The sequence below is a fragment of the Colias eurytheme genome, chromosome 12 (genome assembly GCF_061535395.1).
Source record: "Colias eurytheme isolate Ceu_HAF_F1 chromosome 12, ilColEury1 Martin Lab GWU primary, whole genome shotgun sequence".
Classification (NCBI taxonomy): Eukaryota; Metazoa; Arthropoda; class Insecta; order Lepidoptera; family Pieridae; genus Colias; species Colias eurytheme.
The window spans coordinates 8,920,430-8,937,797 of NC_142991.1; the positions used below are offsets into that span (position 1 = coordinate 8,920,430).

General features: G+C 32.0%; 1 protein-coding gene across 1 annotated transcript in view; it reads right to left on the reverse strand.

The window, feature by feature from the left end:
- The window catches only part of LOC149904199 (prolactin-releasing peptide receptor-like), a 64,168-nt gene extending 49,733 nt beyond the window's left edge, over positions 1-14,435 (reverse strand). Inside the window, exon 1 of the mRNA XM_090108105.1 lies at positions 14,296-14,435. The gene's annotated coding sequence lies outside the window, so the exon portion shown is untranslated. The remainder of the gene's footprint in view (positions 1-14,295) is intronic.
- Between the last annotated feature and the right edge of the window lie 2,933 nt (positions 14,436-17,368).

Below are 17,368 nucleotides of genomic sequence, written 5' to 3' on the forward strand. Positions count from 1 at the left end.
TACGTAGTTTATATATATGTACAAAAAATATATGTTTGAGATAGCTAGAGCTCGTAACATGATTGAATGTACAGCTGTTGTAGCAGATTTGTTTGCGCTTCGTTGTGGGGTGGAAAATGATCGTTTTTAACTTGTTTTTAAGCTATTGTATAGCTTCTATCGCGGGCCTTGAGCGCGGGGACCGAATCCAGAAATTCCGTAACGAAAAAACCTCACGCTCCCCACTCCGACGGGCACGGAGGTGTGGCTTGAAGGCATAGCATGCAATAGCTTTACCGCGGCAGTCCCCGGGTGTCACACGTTTATAATATTAGGGGAAAATGGCTATTCGTTGGAACGTTTAGAAGGTAAAAAGTTTTACGAACTTATTATCGATATGTTAAGAAATCACAAATGTTTGATTATATTTTCTGTTTGGGGAAAAAAATAATATGCAATAATATTTTTTGTTCACCAGTCATAGGAAATTGTGCATTACTCAGTACTAAATTGGGAAATGATGAATCTTAATCTTAATCTTATCTTAATGTGATGATGTTTGTTACTCTTTCACGTAAAGACTACTGAACCGATTACAATGAAATTTAGCACACATATAGAGGGTAACTTGGATTAACACATAGGATAGGTTTTATCCCGGAAATCCCACGGGAACGGGAACTATGCGGGTTTTCTTTTGAAAACGCGGGCGAAGCCGCGGGCGGAAATCTAGTACATTATATTATTATCGTAGTTAGGCAAACTAAATCCTTTGCTTATCATATGTTTAATATCTGAGCATCCTGTCCTTCGGTGGATCAAAAGCCTCGTCGAGTGGTTAATTATTTGTTTGTGCGGAAATTCGTATCCGAAAATTATGAAGCTACCTGTAATAGATAAGATTTCACCATAGTAGCTATTTTTCTTTGGTTAATTTGGCTTTTTACTTTATTGTTGTTTATACCAAGGATGCATTGACGTTTAGCTCTTTGTTTGAACTTAGGAATGATACTAAGTAGTATTTAATAACTATGGCACTTAAATATTTCGATTTCATAATGTGTATTTATACTAATTTATATGTTGTGTCGTTAGTAAGTGTTTGTTTGGTTAAATTATTTTTATGTTAAGGTTTCATCGCCATTAGGAAGTGAATGATCATCCTCAAAATGAATTATGTATTATCAAAAATATCGAATGCAAATAAGTAACGAAGAAATAGCATGTCATGCAATTTGAAATAAAATTACTGTTTTAGTCTAGCATCTGTGCTCGATAAAAATTTCTTGAAATAAAAATGAATGGGACAAAGGAAATTTTACGAGAACGAAACAGTAGTACTGGGAGCAGTATTTTATTATTAGGACACTAAAGAATTGAGAGAGATATATAGTTTTATCACGAACCTTTGTCTTTCGTGTCATTGTAGTCCATTATAGAGATTGTAGTAATTATCTTGTATTCGAAGTGGCTTTTATGCAAAGTGAAAATAAAAATTCTGAGAAAGCCTTTCCATTGAGTTTTAACCTTTCAAATAAGGTGAAAACAACCTTTGGGGTCAAAATTTGCTTTGTGTGATAATATTATTGTTTGTTGTGATTTTATTATTATGTACATTATTTAATATTTATACTTATATTTGTATTGTATTCATTGTTACTCGCATAGGTTGTCTGGGATAGATCATTATTAAGTGATGCGTCTGTGTGCTATTAATTTATACGTACGTTTTGCTTCACCCATCTGTTGTCTGTGTTATCCCTGTCACCAATGCCTAATCTATCTCTATTCTCAAATTCGTTTTTGGTTCAAGAATAATGTGAACATGAAACCAGATAACACATAATATTATATACTACAATAATCAATACAGAAACCATATATTTCACACAAAATTGTCCCGAACTAGTTATATTGTTGGCATGGAGTCGAGGTTTTGCCAAGTTTCAATTGTTCTACACGTTTGCACTTTGATATAAAAGGCAATTGAATTTATGGTACATTATATTTCGAATGGACAGATGTTTAATTTGTGTCTATAATATCTGTATTATTTAATATTTATGTCTCTAATAACTGATGACATTCTGGATTATATGGTATCTGTTTTAGAATTTTTTAATTAGTCGCTCTCGCTCTATACAAAAACATAAAGATTATTTTACTATTGTACCTACATGCCATTGAAACGGAACCATAATCATCTAGTTAAAAAAAATTAAAAAAGGTACACGGAAACCATAAAAAATTGTATGAAAATATGTTACTGCATTGTTCTAGCTCTGAGCGTGTCACAGAGTAAAAAGACGTGTGACACTCGGGGACTGCCGCGGTAAAGCTATTGCATGCTGTCTTCAAGCCACACCTCCGCGCCCGTCGGAGTGGGAGCGTGAGGTTTTTTCGTTACGCAATTTCTGGATTCGGTCCCCGCGCTCAAGGCCCGCGATAGAAGCTATGCAATAGCTTAAAAATATTTGTAAAAATACGATGACGTCTGATGGTAAAATGTCCTGTCTACTACTTTTTTGAGAGAATATGAACCGTAAAATATCTATATAATATAGTAGATCTTTGGGCTTATATTCCTTATCGTAAGTCACACTCCAAAGACTTCGTTAATAAGTAAGGGCCAAAAGGGTAAGGCTAATGTCACGAAAATTTTGCCACGTAGGTATGTATAGAAAAATGTTCTGCAGCAAATACGCTAAAATATAATATATAATTATTCAGATCATAATCTATCTGTATTCTATATTAAGTATAAAAAGCGTGTGTACTGAGCACACGTGTCAGAAGTAAAACTTCTTTGGCAAGATTCAAAGATACTAAAATCGTCGCCTTGAAATTTTACTCTCAACGCGCTTAATGAAGTTTCACTAAAAAAAACAAAGATCAACTTTACTTCAGAGTTCAGATTTTTACAATTTTCTGGAAAATTACGGAAAGCATATGAATTACAAATACATAGGATTTGTATTTCAGTAACCTCGGGTATTAATATCAGACTTGAAAGGCTTTTTATTTGCTCAATGTGTTTACTGAACATTAAGACAAGTCAAAGCCGTCATGGTTCACAAACAGTATAGTCGATAAAATGTGAAAAAACAATTCGTTGTAGATATTATGATATTATGGAGATATCATTTCTATGTAGATATGTAGGTAATTGGTTTCCTATAACATTCAATTAATGGAATATCAACGATATTTATGTGTCAAGTTTGGAAGCATTTAAACATTAAAATGTTAGTAGTTGAACTATTTCTTTAGTTATCAGTGATTCCGATTCCTTATATAATTTAGTCCACTTACTACTTGCAACCGATTTTACTGCCAATAATATGCACGCTAAAATGCATTCTATCTGTTGTGACTTCTTTCATGTAATTATGTATTTTAATATAAATATTTGAGTTAATTTAGGAGGAAATACCGTAATAAAATATAAGTTTTAATAAGCTTGCTACCCACAGTCAGTAAGATACTTCCAATATGCCATAATATGGTTGGATAATCTATACTAATATTATAAAGAGGAAAGGTTTATATGTATGTATGTATGGTTTTCACGCATAAACTACTGGACCGATTTTGATGAAATTTGGCACAGAAAATCTTTAGACCCTGAGAAAGAACATAGGCTACCTTTTATTGCGAAATATGTACCACGGGCGAAGCCGGGGCGGACCGCTAGTAAAATATAAAAAATATATAAAAATATAAAGCGCCTAGGGAACTTTGAAAAGTTACAGAATAACTTATTATTTTATTGGTATGAAAACATAAAGTAGGTACCAAATAAAATGGAAATCAATATGATAATGTAGAAAAAACATACAATCAAAACAGTAAAAGTTGAAAAAAATTCAGATCGTCTGACGAAAATGATCATAATCCGACAAAGATCCGATTTAAAAAGGAGAAATGTAAAAACAATAAATTTTTATGAGACACTTAGGAGAAGGAAAGAGTCCCATTTCACTGAGATCCCATGATCTTCAATACTTTTGAAATGACCTCGCTGACCTCGTGGTTCATTATAAAAAAGTTTTTACTCTGAACACGTTGTGAGGTTCTTAAATTTTGAACTTGGGGATAAATTTAATTTCCTTAGTCCAATTTAATTTTATATGAGTTTTTTATTAGTTTTCATTGGAGGTTAAGGGATCGGTTTTCACAATTTTAATATGTAAATAATGAATATTTTTCTTTTATTACATATCTGCAATATCAATTTTTTAGACATAAAAAGCATTATTTTGGAACGTAATGTTGTATTGATGTTTTTCCAAAATATTAAGTGCAGTTCACATTCATATAATTGCAAGCATACATCCTACCATAATTAAGTACATAATGACATCTTTATTGCTCTTTTCCCTTTTTTAAAGCTAAAAGACGTATTCTTAAATATTTTTTAAATCAAATCTTGCACATTAATACAAAATAAGTAATAACATTTCACTCATAGCTTAGCAATAAAATTGAAACGCAATACTGTTGAAGTGATTTGTAACTATGTCTATAGCACTGCAGTATTTACTGAAGAATGGCGGTCACTATTGTCACCAACTAATTAAGAGACGTCATCTCGCTCCAATCGCATACATTAGAAAAGGATAGCATATTTTATAGGGTTTCAGGGTAACTCATTTTGCGTAACTATGTCGCATTGGAATCTATTTATTCATCAGAAAACTCGGCGTTTATAATCTACATATTTTATTTTTGAAGTGAAACTTCTTTAAGCGCGTTGATAGTAAAATTTCATGGTCGCGTCATGGCAATACCGTCACGTCATGGATGATGTTGGTATCATTGAATCTTGCCAAAGAAGTTTCACTTCTGACACGTGTGTTCAGCACACGCGCTCTTTTTTATTTATTTTGGCGGAAATTTCCATGAATTTTCTTTTCTTTTGCATGTTTTTGCATTAACTTATTCGAGAATAGAAAGCGAAGAAATTCTAAGATTTGTTGGTTCTTTATTCGATAAGCTAGATTGCAATAATTGCAAATACTCTTTTGAACTATTTCTTAGTACGAAATATATATAAACTTAAATAGTTTGGATGACTCTAGTGGATTAAGCTTAGCTTCTGTGTTAAAGATTGTGATGCATATCGTTTCCGCCCGCGGCTTCGCCCGCGATTTTAAAGAAAAACCCGCGTAGTTCCCGTTCCCGTGGGATTTCCGGGATAAAACCTATGTGTTAATCCAAGTTACCCTCTATATGTGTGCTAAATTTCATTATAATCGGTTCAGTAGTATTTGCTTGAAAGAGTAACAAACACACACATACACATCATCACAAACTTTCGCATTTATAATATTAAGTAAGAAGTAGGATGAATTAAATTATAGCGAAACCCAAAGTAGAATAAATTCAATAATAATAATTATAAGTTAATACACATATTTGATAGTAAGTTTTTTTTTATTCTAAATAGGGAAGCGTTTGACCATAATCTCGCCTGATGGAAAGCTAAGATGCGGTCTAAGATGGTACGCGCTTCCCTAGTAGGTACCGGTTCACTCTTCGCTTGAAGACCCCCATATTGTACTCGTCGGGGAACACAGATTCAGGAAGCGCGTTCCAGTCCCTTGTGGTTCGAATGAAAAATGTGGAATCGAACCGCTTAGTCCGGGTACATGGAACGTCCACCATATGGCGATGCCTAGAATCTGTGCGCCTCGACGATCGATGGAAGAACGGGGATGGCGGAACAAGTAGGTATTTATTACCTAAGCATAATATTTAAACCTATAACTACTTCAATAATTTTGCATATTGCAGATATAAAAATATACCGGCCGAATTGAGAACCTCCTTTTTTTGAAATCGGTTGAAAACAAATCGATGTATTTCAATATCAAAGACAAAATATTCATTCGTATTTGAATTCACTCAAACAGATAGGCGAATTGGTCTGCATAATAAAATTACCATACTTTTGCAGCGATGATCCGCTTTTGAAGGTTGAGATTAATCTTTAGATTTTATATTAGGTACTTTAGTCAGACAAACATTGCTATTATCGATATCTACATTGACTCATAATATGTTTAGCGCTTCTGAAGTATTAATATCTTACTCTTTGGTAAGATAGTATAAGACGAAATACGTACTTACTTGAAAAATTTAATTGAAATGATAATACTTATGAGTTTTTTTTTAGAATTTACTGTTTAGTTTAACAACAAATTGCAATATTGTTTTGCGTTTTTACGTTGTTTTGTCTAGTTAACGATTCCTTTTAAGAATGAGGCATTTAAACCCATGAAGATAAATATTAGTACACCAGGTATATCATAAAAATGTATGTGATAGGAAACTTGCAAAGTATCAACTACTAGCTGTGCTCCGCGGTTTTACCCGCAGTACTCCGCCCCTGTTGGTCTTAGCGTGATGATATATTATAAGCTTACTAGATTTCCGCCCGCGGCTTCGCCCGCGTTTGCAAAGGAAAACCCGCATAGTTCCCGTTCCCGTGGGATTTCCGGGATAAAAACTATCCTATGTGTTAATCCAAGTTACCCTCTATATGTGTGCTAAATTTCATTGTAATTGGTTCTGTAGTATTTGCGTGAAAGAGTAAAACACACACATACACATCCTCACAAACTTTCGCATTTATAATATTAAGTAGAAAGTAGGATGAATAAAGTATAGCGAAACCCAACGTAGAATAAATTCAATAATAATAATTATAAGTTAATACACATATTAGATGGTAAGTATTTATTACCTAAGCATCATATTTAAACCTATAACTACTTCAATAATTTTGCATATTGCAGATATAAAAATATACCGGCCGAATTGAAAACCTCCTCCTTTTTTTTAAATCGGTTAAAACCAAGTCGATGTATTTCAATATCAAAGACAAAATATTCATTCGTATTTGAATTCACTCAAACAGATAGGCGAATTGGTCTGTATAATAAAATTACCATACTTTTGCAGCGATGATCCGCTTTTGAAGGTTGAGATTAATCTTTAGATTTTGTTTTAGGTACTTTAGTCAGATAAACATTGCTATTATCGATATCTACATTGACTCATAATATGTTTAGCGCTTCTGAAGTATTAATTTGGTAAGATAGTATAAGACGAAATACGTACTTACTTGAAAAGTTTAATTGAAATGATAATATGAGATTTTTTTTAGAATTTACTGTTTAGTTTAACAACAAATTGCAAAATTGTTTTGCGTTTTTACGTTGTTTTGTCTAGTTAACGATTCCTTTTAAGAATGAGGTATTTAAACCCATGAAGATAAATATTAGTACACCAGGTATATCATAAAAATGAATGTGATAGGAGACTTGCAAAGTATCAAGCAAGCTGTGCTCCGCGGTTTTACCCGCAGTACTCCGCCCCTGTTGGTCTTAGCGTGATGATGTATTAGCTTATAGCCTTCCTCGATAAATGGGCTATCTAACACCGAAAGAATTTTTCAAATCGTACCGGTAGTTCCCAATCCCAAGATTAGCGCGTTCAAACAAACAAACTCTTCAGCTTTATAATATTAGTAAAGATTTTATCGTCGTTGTATTTATAAATTTTTTAGTAGGATAATTATCATAATCTGTAGATTGGTCAAATCTAGATACTAAAATACCAATAGAAACTGCGACCTTCCATTTTCTCATTACTTTAGAACCTTTGAATGTTTTAGTAGGTGATTACATTTTAAATATTCATGATAAGCGTGCTTAATTACTATTAATCGGACCTTTCGGTTCATTGCTTCTATTGTTATTTTCAGGGTGTTAAAATTTTTATTTATTTATTTAAACTCTTTATTGTGCTGCCGAAAATACAAACACAACTTATTCTAAAAGAAAAACAGCACAGAAGGCGGCCTTACCTATAAAATTTTTAATTATTTATCCATTTTTAATTCATTTAAATTATCGAATAAATACTTCAATTCTTCTTTTATTTATGTCTGTAGGTACTTTGATGTAATAATTAGAATAATAATAATGGAAAAGGCGATTTTTATAAACTTGTCGATTTAATTCTTAATTTTTCGTATTGTAATTACGTTTGCAGTACAAACTAGGTAAGTTGGTACTAGGTATACTATACAGGTACATTTTTCCATACACAAAATCCTGTGGTGACGCGGTTTGATTAAATAACTCACACACACAATAAAGCCAAAATTGATTTCGGGTTATTCCAAACAGTACTGACAAAAGTCGAGCAAAATCATTCATATTATGTCCAATCATTTTCGATTCTCTGAGTCATTTAATCAATGCATTGATCATCTGGGACAAGAGATGTGATAAGGAATGATTTCATAAAAACCAACGCGATAAGTGATGATTTTGTGATGTCTACAGAAGATGATCATGTAAGATTATTATTACTAATCCTGTCAGAATAAATATAATATTAGGTATACTAATATTATGAAGAGGTTAGATTTTTTTAAGTGAAACTTCTTTAGGCGCGTTGAGAATTAAATTTCAAGGTAGGTACCGTCTCGTCATGTAAAGCGACGATTTTGGTATCTTTGAATCTTGCCAAAAAAGTTTCACTTCTGACACGTGTGCTCGACACACACGCTTTTTGTAAGAATTAAGATATTTTATACAGCGATAAATTATAGTTTGCTTATTTAATAACGAAGCTTGTTTTCTTATTTTATAATGATTGCTTAATATTATAAAACTTGAAGATAAAACTCAAGAAATGAAAGACACGAAGAAAAATATATTGATATTCAAAAAACGTAAGAATTTCAAAGTATTTGTAGGCTTCGAAGAAGATTTATTCAAATGGAAGCGATAATACTCTAGGATTTATTTTGAGAATACATCGTATGTCGAGAGCAACTATAGTTTCTTGCCATAGATACTGCTTTACGAATCGGTGGTAATTGTTAAAAATATGTATTGACGATTTGAATAGGCGTCTAAAAGAAGTCTAATTGAATAAATAAATGTTTGAGTTTGGGTATATTATATTTCTTTATTTGCTATTATCCAAATCAAGCTGTGGCACGCGGTTTCACCTGCAGACGAACCCGTTGCCAAAAACATGTATTTCTATAGCTTATGTAGTTATGTGTTATTCTGGTGTATAAACCTTTTACGTATATATTACTGTTAAGATTTATCAAAATACATTCAGTAGTTTTTTCGTGAAAGAGGAACAAACATACATATACATCCTCACACACTTTCGCGTTTATAATATTAGTAGGATTTTCGGCTCCCAGTGTTAGTTGCCATACACCTTGGAAACGGCTTGATCGATTGTTATGAAATTTTATATGAATACCTATTCGGTAGGTCAAGAATAAATGTAACTTTTTTATTCCCGTAACCGAACAACGTCGGGTCAGCTAGTATGTACTTATAATATTTATATGAAAGGATTGTTTTTGTTTTGACATAATTGTTGATACCGAGTTCATTATTATTGCATGATTCAGTTAAAGATGTAAAAGTGCTTTGTCTGATAGAAGGTCATCGTTTTGTTTATTTACTTATATTATCAACACAATGAACTATTGTGTTTAGTAATAAATTATGATCTTATTACAAAAAATACATATACAATGTCAAAGCTCACTAATAAATCTTAAATAAATATTTCAAAATTTTCTTAAATAATTATTATCAATAAAATCTGTAATTCTGGAAAGGCCTGCTCATTAAAACACGCATAAAGAGCAAAGATAATATTATACGGCGTGGAATAATTGTTTTTGAAAGAATATCATTTACAATTTCCCTTCTGTAAATCTCTCAAGATTTCTTTTGTATTTACGTTTATAGGCGCTATTAATTATTTAAGCGAATGTAATTTTTTTTAAAGAGGAAATAGCTCTGAAAATTGTTTATTTTCCGTCCTTTTTTTTGTTATGGCAAGAAGATATGACCGTCAACGTAACTTTGTCATAATTTATTTTATTAAGGATATGGACTATTAATAATGATTGTTACATAGTAGATACATGCTTATCCGTATACATATTTTATCCGTATATAATATTATGTATTTCATTGAGTAAATACTTCCACAACCATAAACGCTTAAGCGGTAAAATTTCCTGATAAAATTTAAATTTATCATTATTATTAATCATTATTATTAATTATTATTTATGTCTGGGTGGTAATTATCTATATAAGTATTTATTTAAAATTGTGTATGTTTATCAACCGCCTGGTCTCCATAACATAAGCGAAAGCTTAGTATGGGATCAGATCGTACCGTGTGTGAAAATTGTCCTGTAATATTTATTCATTTATTTAATTGTGGTTGAATAAACTGGATTTAGGTACATCGCAGAAGGAACAACATATTATTATAGATAAGACGCGATACAAAACTCGTTATTATTACAACAAACTTATCCACTGTATTACTCGTATCGATCAAAATCGGACACTTTTATTACTTTGATAACGTTTTAACTAAAATATTGAACTTGTATTATTTTAAATTCACTTGTATCTTTTGACGTAGTGGTTATTGACCTTGATTTTGCCAGATACTTAAAATATTTTGAGATAAATGTGCAGAAAATGAGTTGAGAGTTTCACTGGAATTTATTATAATTTCAGTTTATCGAGGAAGATTATACTCGTATAATATCATCGCCCTAAGACTAACAGGAGCGGAGCAGTGCGGGTGAAACCGCGCGGCACAGCTAGTAGAAATATAAGTTTACCGTATTAAACTTTAACAAGGATAAAAGTGTTTGAATTATCTACTAAATGAATTTAAATTTCATTTTCACAAATTATGTAACTCAAAAAGTCAACCAAATGATAAAACACACTCAGCAAATTACCATTGCCTGTAGTTTTAATTTCAAGGGAATATAACTCAGCTATAATTACATTTTCTGCTCGTGTAATTAAAGCGATGTCGATCTATTAAATATGTTCAACGGTAAATAAACTTGTTGGAAGTAAATAGAAGTAAACGAACATACGATACGAAATTAAAGAAAACCTTTTCAGAGAAATATTTGCCCTGAAAACGCCTGTAGATCTCACGGAAATAAGACCGAAATATTGTTATTGAAACTGCTTTATTGACAATATATTTTTGTATTACATATTTTATTTTAATCATTTGTCCGTCATAAATGTAACGGTGCCTTTACACCAAACGAACATAGAGCTAGAGCTAAAGCAAGAGCATTCTTTTGTGATCTTTTAGTATAAAAGGAAACTTGTATTCAGCGAACGCACTAAGAACAACGAAAGAATGCTCTACGCTTGTTTACACTAAAAGAATTTGGCATAGTGGGATTAGAATGAGCATTCGCTCGTTTGATGCAAATACACCGTAACATATACATTGAATGGTCTACACTTGACGAGCTGAATTTAGCACACTTCTCTAACTATTTACTCGTATCTAACATATTACGAAGAAGGGTAATATTTTGCACATTAAAATCCACTTCAAGGTTTCAGATAGCACTAGATCTTGGCAGTACCCGAAGGTCGATGATTCAATGTTTACCCACCGACCCAATTAAATGTAATCGTGATAAATTGCTCAAATATTTGGGTTCAGAGCCACTGATGTCGATGTTACGTGTTTCAAATGCCTCACGCGTTGCTTGGTTACCGAATTATTATCTGTATCACAAAGCATCAAATACCGTAAAGTTAATTGGAGTGGATTTTCCTGTCTCATGCTTTGGTTGGATGAAGATTTCGAAGTACGGAGTCACAAAGGGAAACCATAATAGAAAAAATACAAAAAAAATGAAAATACAATTGAAATTGTACTTATGCTACTCAGCATGTGCTACACGTCATGTTGTGAAGCGCTGATTTTCAGAAGGTCCAGAGTAGAAGTAATATTAGCAACACGTTATGTAATATTATAGGTTACATATTAAATTACAATCATTATTCAATTTTTCATATAATTCGTACGGAGGTCTTAGGTCAAACATAATATTCAAACATAGGCAAAAACAACAATAGACTTTTTATATTCATATGACGTAGAGCTTGAATATAAATTCAACACAAAAATCTATCGGCGATATATAAATAATAGGGATAATCGTACCCAAAAGGTTGTGGGCGTCAAATCCCGAGAGAACTAAGGTGTTAAAATATAAAGTGCTGAATGGACTTTGTTCATAAATAAACATTGGGAATATGGATGAAGTAGGAAGTTGTTTCGACTATTTTCATAATGCATTGTATTTTTTTTTATATTCGAAAGTGTGTCTGTTCAAAAATTAATATAGTAAAAAAAGACGGGTTGCACTCCGGGAGTGCCGGCAGAAGTGAAAACTTAAATTATTAACGTTGAGCATGTTTGATATCCATCCGTCTTACGCTTTTTCGATCAGGTCACGAGTCCTGACGCGAGTTTAAGATTTTATACCCAACGCCGCTAAAGAAGTTTTCACTTCAAAAAAAATATTTCGGTGTTAGATAGCCCATTCATTGAGGAAGGCTATATGGAATACATCGTCACGCTAAGACCAACAGGAGCGGAACCACGCGGCTGAAACCGCGGGGCACAGCTAGTAATAAATAAATTCAAAAGAGATATAAGATATGATATGGGTGGTAGATATTTTATTACCAGTTTGCTTTTTAATATAAATCTGAATCTGTTATTGTAAGTAAAGTCCGAGACATTCGTTATTAGCTTCACTCGATTAATTCTGGGGCTTCCGTGTTATATTGGGAGGATAAATTTGATGTTTAAATGCTGTTCGGAACTCGATATCAATAATTGTTCAGCCATATTATATGTATGGATTACTCGTATCTATATTATATTATATGATGAGTATGGTCCTGGTTGTATTTTTTATAAAAATATTTTTTGAAAAATTGTTTATTTTATGACTTTTAAGTAGTGATAACTGAATTACATTTAAATAATTAGATTAATGAACTTTCTATTTTAATATTTGCAGACCCAATCGATGGGTAGAATGTATTAGCCACATAATATTATTGTAGTTAAAACATCTACAATTTGTAACTACATTCTTGCAAATAAATATAATTTGAATTTGAATTTGAATTTAAATTTAAGTTTTGTATAGGATTTTTGCATATCAAATTTTCCATTAATTTCTTCATGTTCATGTTATATGGCAGTTTTTAAAAACCCTATATAACGTAAAAACGTTTTTCCTTATATCCATATATGAGTAGATCATGATTGATGATAAATACAGTTTGTATTGTACATTGAGCAAATATGGGCAATCACGAACTATTTACAAGTCTAATTTCTTACCCACAGTTCTTACCTTATTGTACCGACAACGTAAATTGTAAGGACGTGTAATAAATTGAAAATAATTGACAGCAATTTATAAAGTGGCAATTATTTATTACCTATATATGGATAGAATTTTCTATTTAGGTAATATACAATTTAATTTTTAATGAGAGAATTTAAGAAATTTCTTATTGGTTGTGTTAAACAACCAATAAGAAATTACTTCTATCAAAATAACTTTGGCTTTGGCTCAGTAATAAAATTAAAGCATTCAAACAGTATTCTTATTCAACTTAAATTCTAACTGTAATCAATAATCATATACATAAAGAGATATTAGTTGTTGTTGCGTATTTTATCTGGGAACTGTTTTTATTCCGCGTGTTCAAGATTTTATTTATATTTTTAGAAATATAATATTATTCTTATCGTGACTAGATAGTGAAGATGCACATTATATAATATTGATATTTATTATATACTAAATATATTTTGTATTATTAATATATAACCATATTATGAAAATAAGAAAAAAGACCTCTTAAAAAGTTTTAGAATATTATAGGCGCAGAATTATCAAAAATATTTGAAAAATAAGCAATATAAGATAGTAAAAAAGATATTATACTTAACTACTACTCATTAAAAATTTTGAATTAAGTAACTACTGCATAAATTTTGTTCATAATTATATTTTTATTTTAATTATTGATTTTTTAAATAAAATTGAATTGTAGTATAAAAGAAACAAAAATCACGAAAACTGTTTATTTGATGTAAAGCAAAATTCATATACCAGACTATACGTGCTAATTTTGCAGTTCAATGATTTTTATTCTTATCTTATATATAAAAATGAATCGCAAAATGTGTTGGTAAGCGCATAACTCGAGAACGGCTGAACCGATTTCGATAATTCTTTTTTTATTATATTCCTTGAAGTACGAGGATGGTTTTTATGTAGAGAAAACGTAAATATGTACCACGGGCGAAGCCGGGGCGGACCGCTAGTTATTAAAAAAAATAGCCGTCATCCCCCTTCTACAATAAAAATTAATAAATACTCACCAAAAATAACACCATCAACAAACAGTCCTTTCAAAACAGATTAAAAATAAAACGGATTTTTTTTTTTAATTTTCACTCCAACTTTCGAAATTTGAAATTCGCGCGCAACCCGTACGTCACACCACATGCGCTCACAAAGAGTTCTTAATTCAGACTGACGGCGCGTCCAGTGATATTGCTGATACCGTGTGATACCACAGATTATTTATAGAGACCATAATAATTATGACATTAGCTGTAAGCTGTATCACGATACGATACGAAAATCTTTATAACATGCAATATAAACGCATGTCCATGCAGAGATAACAGGCAGGTAAGTTATTTACCTTAAAACTACCCATTACATGTGTTGAAAAAAGTATGTTTTGCATAATATCTATGGATACTAGGGTTATGTTCGACAATAAAAAAAACCTTATTAAAATACAATGGCTTAAATTATTTTGTATTAATTTCAATATATTAATAATAACATTTTGACCGCCTCCTTGGTACAGTGGTTGACGCGTGAGCGTGGAACCGAGGGGTCCTGGGTTCGATTCCCGGTGGAGACGAAGAAAAATAAATGTCTTGGTCTGGTAGGACACAGAAGGCTGATTACCTACTTGTCCCTAAAGAAAATCGATCAATGTATAATGTATCTGCCCCTTACCCCACTAGGGGACATGTGACTTCACTTTTATGATGGTGAAAAGGAATTTAGGTTAGGTAGTGATTTGAAGGGTGCCTTAAAATAAGTAACCCTTACTTAAGAGACTGTTTACTGGTGAAATCGGGCATTAGCGTAATGATACATAGCCTTCCTCGATAAATGGGCTATCTAACACCGAAAGAATTTTTCAAATCGTACCAGTAGTTCCCAAGATTAGCGCGTTCAAACAAACAAACTCTTCAGCTTTATAATATTAGTAAAGATTTTATCGTCGTTGTATTTATAAAGTTTTCCTGAGATTATCACGTTCAAAAAAAAACAAACAAATTCTTCACCTTTATAATATTATATTAAAGTATTAAAGTATAGATTAAAATATGTATACATACACACGAAAATTTTAAAGTGAAGGTAATAATCGCGTGTTTATAAAGAAAAAAACAAAGAATAATAATAATCAAACAAAGTATTCAACCTCCTAACTTTTATGATACCCTGATACCATAAACGTCAAAAATCGTAAATAAACGTAAATTTTGTCATTTTTCGCATCTTTTTTATCACATGCCACTGTTACCACTTCGTAATTTTTCTTGCAATAAGTTTAGTACGGAAATCAACTTCCTCGCGTTTATGATAACCTAGGGTACCATAAACGTCAAAAATCATTTTTTCGCATCTTTTTTATCACATGCCACTGTTGCATTCACTTCGTAATTTTTTTTGCAATAAGTTTTAGTACGGAATTCAACCTCCTCGCGTTTATGATGCCCTGGTACCATAAACGTTAAAAATCCTAAATTTTGACATTACCCGCATCTTTTTTATCACGCAACTTTTGCATTCACTTCGTAATTTTTCTTGCAATAAATTTTTACTACGGAATTCAACCTCCTCGCGTTTATGATACCCTAGTACCATAAACGTTAAAAATACTAAATTTTAACTTTTCCCGCATCTTTCTACCACTTTTGCATTCACTTCGTAATTTTTCTTGCAATAAGTTTTTACTACGGAATTCAACCTCCTCGCGTTTATGATACCCTGGTACGATAAACGTTAAAAATCCTAAATTTTGACATTTCCCGCATCTTTTTTATCACATGCCACTTTTGCATTCACTTCGTAATTTTTCTTGCAATAAATTTTTACTACGGAATTCAACCTCCTCGCGTTTATGATGCCCTGGTACCATAAACGTTAAAAATCCTAAATTTTGACATTACCCGCATCTTTTTTATCTGACGCAACTTTTGCATTCACTTCGTTAATTTTTCTTGCAATAAATTTTTACTACGGAATTCAACCTCCTCGCGTTTATGATGCCCTGGTACCATAAACGTTAAAAATCCTAAATTTTGACATTTCCCGCATCTATTTTATCACATGCCACTTTTGCATTCACTTAGTTTTTACTACGGAATTCAACATCCTCGCGTTTATGATACCCTGGTACCATAAACGTTAAAAATCCTAAATTTTGACATTTCCCGCATCTTTTAATCACATGCCACTGTAGCATTGACTTCGTTATTTTTCTTGTAATAAGTTTTTACTACGGAATTCAACATCCTCGCGTTTATGATACCCTGGTACCATAAACGATAAAAATCCTAAATTTTGACATTTCCCGCATCTTTTTATCACATGCCACTTTTTGCATTCACTTCGTAATTTTTAAGTTTTTACTACGGAATTCAACCTCCTCGCGTTTATGATACCCTGGTACCATAAACGTTAAAAATCCTTAATTTTGACATTTCCCGCATCTTTTTTATCACATGCCACTGTTGCATTCACTTCGTTATTTTTCTTGCAATAAATTTTAGTACGGAATTCAACCTCCCCGCCGCTATGATACCCTGGTACCATAAACGTTAAAAATCCTAAATTTTGACATTTCCCGCATCTTTTTTATCACATGCCACTGTTGCATTCACTTCGTAATTTTTCTTGCAATAAGTTTTTACTACGGAATTCAATCTCCTCGCGTTTATGATGCCCTGGTACCATAAACGTTAAAAATCCTAAATTTTGACATTACCCGAATCTTTTTTATCACGCAACTTTTGCTTCACTTCGTAATTTTTCTTGCAATAAGTTTTTACTACGGAATTCAAACTCCTCGCGTTTATGATGCCCTGGTACCATAAACGTTAAAAATCCTAAATTTTGACGTTTCCCGCATCTATTTTATCACATGCCACTTTTGCATTCACTTCGTTATTTTTCTTGCAATAAGTTTTTACTACGGTATTCAACCTCCTCGCTTTTATGATACCCTGGTACCATAAACGTTAAAAATCCTAAATTTTGACATTTCCCGGATCTTTTTTATCACATGGCCACTGTTGCATTCTCTTCGTATATTCCAGTATAGGAAATGTAAAAGCCTCTGCTCTACAAAAGGTGGCGTAG